The following is a 5,000-nucleotide window of genomic DNA, read 5'->3' as shown; positions in this document are numbered from 1 at the left end:
ATAGATAAATAGACAGATAAAAAGATAGATAAATAGATAGATAAATACAGAGATAAATAGATTGATAAACATATAGATAAATAGATATATAAATAGATAGATAAATAGAGAGATAAATAGATTGATAAATAGATAGATAAATAGATAGATAAATAGATAGATGGATATATAGATAAATAGATAGATAAATGGATTGATAAATGGATTGATAGATAGATAGAGAGATAAATAGAGAGATAAATAGAGAGATAAATAGAGAGATAAATAGAGAGATAAATGGATTGATAAATAGATAGATAAATAGAGAGATAAATAGAGAGATAAATAGATAGATAAATGGATTGATAAATGGATTGATAAATAGATAGATAAATAGAGAGATAAATGGATAGATAAACAGAGAGATAAATAGAGAGATAAATGGAGAGATAAATAGAGAGATAAATAGATAGATAAATAGATAGATAATTAGAGAGATAAATAGATAGATAAATAGAGAGATAAACGGATTGATAAATAGAGAGATAAATAGAGATATAAATAGATAGATAAATAGAGAGATAAATAGATAGATAAATAGAGATAAATAGAGAGATAAATAGATATATAGATAAATAGATAGATAAATAGATAGATAAATAGAGATAAATAGAGAGATAAATAGATATATAGATAAATAGATAGATAAATAGAGAGATAAATATAGTTAGATAAATAGATATATAGATAAATAGATAGACAAATAAATAGATAAATAGATATATATAGATATATAGATATATATATATATATATATATATATATATATATATATATATATATATATATATATATATATATATATGTATATATATATATATATATATATATATATATATATATATATATATATATATATATATATATATATATATATATAGATAGATAGATAGATAGATAGATAGATAGATAGATAGATATAGATAGATAGATAGATAGATAGATAGATAGATAAATATAGATAGATAAATAAATAGATAAATAGATAGATAAATAGATAGATACATAGATAGATAGGTAAATAGATAGATAAATAGATATAGATAAATAGATAGTTAAATAGATAGATAGATAAACAGATAGATAGATAAATATATAGATAAATAGATATATAGATAAATAGAGATAGATAAATAGATAGTTAAATAGATAGATAAATAGATATAGATAAATATATATAGATAAATAGATAGTCAAATAGATAGATAGATAGATAGATAGATAGATAAATAGATAGATAGATAAATAGATAGATAGATAAATATATAGATAAATAGATAGATAGATAAATAGATAAATAGATAGATAAATAGATAGATAAATAGATAGATAAATAGATAGATAAATAGAGATAGATAAATAGATAGATAGATAAATAGATAAATAGATAGATAAATAGCTAGATAGATAAATATATAGGTAAATAGATAGATAAATAGATAGATAAAGAGATAGTTAAATAGATATATAAATAGATAGATAGATAAATATACAGATAAATAGATTGATAAATAGATAGATTAATAGATAGAAAAATATATAGATAAATATAGATAAATATATAAATAAATAGATAGATAGATAAATAGATATATAAATATATAGATATATATATATATATATATATATATATAGATAGATAGATAGATAGATAGATAGATAGATAAATAAAGAGATAAATAGATAGATAAATAGATAGATAAATAGATAAATAGATAGATAAATAAATAGATAGATAAATAGGTAGATAAATACATAGATAAATAGAGATAAATATATAGATAAATATATAGATAAATATATAAATAGGTTGATAAATTGATAAATAAATAGATATATAAATAGATAGATAAATAGATAAATAGCTTGATAAATATATAAATAAATATATATATATAAATAGATAGATAAATAGATAGATAAATAGAGAGATAAATAGATAGATAAATAGATAGATAAATAGATATATAGATAAATAGATAGATACATAGAGATAAATATAGATCGATAAATAGATATATAGATAAATAGATCGATAAATAGATAGATAAATAGATAGATAAATAGATAGATAAATAGATAGATAAATAGATAGATAAATAGATATAGATAAATAGATAGATAAATAGATAGATAAATAGATATATAGATAGATATATAAACAGATAGATAAATAGGTAGATAGATAGATAGATAAATAGATAGATAAATAGATAGATAGATAAATAGATAGATAAATAGATAGATAAACAGATAGATAAATAAATAGATAGATAAAGAGATAGATAAAGAGATAGATAAATAGAGATAGATAAATAGATAGATAAATAGATAGATAAATAGATAGATAAATAGAGATAGATAAATTGATAAATAAATAGATAGATCAACAGATAGATAAATAGATAGATAAATGGATTGATAAATAGATAGATAAATAGAGAAGTAAATAGATAGATAAATAGATAGATAAATAGAGAGATAAATGAATTGATAAATAGATAGATAAATAGAGAGGTAAATATAGATACATAAATAGATATATAGATAAATAGATAGATAAATAGATAGATAAATAGATAGATAAACATATATATAGATAAATAGGTAGATAAATATAAAGATAGATAAATAGATATATAGATAATAGAGATAGCTAAATAGATAGATAAATATATAGATAAATAGATAGATAAATAGAGATAAATATAGATAGATAAATAGATAGATAGATAAATAGATTGATAAATAGATAGATAAATACATAGATAGATGGATTGATAAATAGATAAATATATAGATCAATAGATTGATAAATAGATAGATAAATAAAGAGATAAATAGATAGATAAATAGATAGATAAATAGAGAGATAAATGGATAGATAAATAGAGAGATAAATAGATAGATAAATATATAGATAATTAGATAGATAGAGAGATAAATAGATATATAGATAAATAGAGAGATAAATATAGATAGATAAATAGATAGATAGATAAATAGATTGATAAATAGATAGATAAATAGATAGATAAATGGATTGAAAAATAAATAGATAAATATAGATAGATAAATAGATAGATAGATAAATAGATAGATAAATAGATAGATAAATAGATAGATAAATGGATTGATAAATAGACAGATAAATAGAGAGATCAATAGATATATAAATAGACAGATATATAGAGAGATAAATGGATTGATAAATATAGATAAATAGATAGATAAATAGAGAGATAAATAGATAGATAGATAGATAAATAGAGAGATAAATATACAGATAGATAAGTAGATAGATAGATAGATAAATAGATAGATAAATAGAGAGATAAATAGATAGATAAATAGATAGGTAGATAGATAAATAGAGAGATAAATAGAGAGATAAATAGATATATAGATATATAGATAGATAAATAGATATATAAATAGAGAGATAAATAGATAGATAAATAGATAGATAAATAGAGAGATAAATAGATAGATAAACAGATAGATAAATAGAGAGTTAAATAGATAGATAGATAAATAGAAAGATAGATAAATATATAGATAAATAGATAGATAAATATATATAAATATATAGAAAAATAAATAGATAAATAGATAGATAAATACCTAGATAAATAGATAGATAAATAGATAGATAAATAGATAGATAAATAGATAGATAAACAGATAGATAAATACCTAGATAAATAGAAAGATAAATAGATATATAAATAGATAGATAAATAGATAGATAGATAAATAGATAGATAAATATACAGATAGATATATAGATAGATAGATAGATAAATAGAGAGATAAATAGATAGATAAATAGAGAGATAAATAGACATATGGATAAATAGATAGATAAATAGAGAGATAAATATAGATAGATAAATAGATAGATAGATAAATAGATAGATAAATGGATTGATAAATAGATAGATAAATAGACAGATAAATAGATATATAAATAGATAGATATATAGAGAGATAAATGGATTGATAAATATAGATAAATAGATAGATAAATAGAGAGATAAATAGATAGATAAATAGATAGATAAATAGATAGATAAATAGATAGATAGATAAATAGATAGATAAATAGATAGATAAATAGATAGATAAATAGATAGATAGATAAATTGATAGATAGATAAATAGATAGATAAATAGATAGATAAATAAATAGATAAATATATATATAGATAAATAAATAGATATATAGAGATATATATATATATATAAAAATAGATACATAAATAGATAGATATATATATATATATATAGATATATATATATATATAGATAGATAGATAGATAGATAGATAGATAGATAGATAGATATAGATAGATAGATAGATAGATAGATAGATAGATAGATAGATAGATAGATAAATAGATAGATAGATAGATAGATAGATAAATAGATAGATAAATAGATAGATAAATAGATAGATAAATAGATAGATAAATAGATAGATAGATAGATAAATAGATAGATAAATAGATAGATAAATAGATAGATAAATAGATAGATAAATAGATAGATAAATAGATAGATAAATAGATAGATAAATAGATAGATAGATAAATAGATAGATAGATAGATAGATAGATAAATAGATAGATAGATAGATAAATAGATAGATAAATTGATTGATAAATAGATAGATAAATAGATAGATAGATAGATAAATAGATAGATAAATAGATAGATAAATAGATAGATAAATAGATAAATAGATAGATAGATAAATAGATAGATAAATAGATAGATAAATAGATAGATAAATAGATAGATAAATAGATAGATAGATAAATAGATAGATAAATAGATAAATAGGTAGATAAATAAATAAATAGATAAATAGATAGATAAATAGAGATTGATAAATAGAGATAAATAGTAGAGAAATAGATAGATAAATATAGAGATAAATTGATTGGTAAATAGAGAG

This window comes from Eriocheir sinensis, unplaced genomic scaffold (assembly GCF_024679095.1).
Source record: "Eriocheir sinensis breed Jianghai 21 unplaced genomic scaffold, ASM2467909v1 Scaffold1430, whole genome shotgun sequence".
In the NCBI taxonomy this organism is placed as follows: Eukaryota; Metazoa; Arthropoda; class Malacostraca; order Decapoda; family Varunidae; genus Eriocheir; species Eriocheir sinensis.
The sequence above is the reverse complement of the archived record's forward strand: the minus strand, read 5'-3'. Positions refer to the sequence as shown.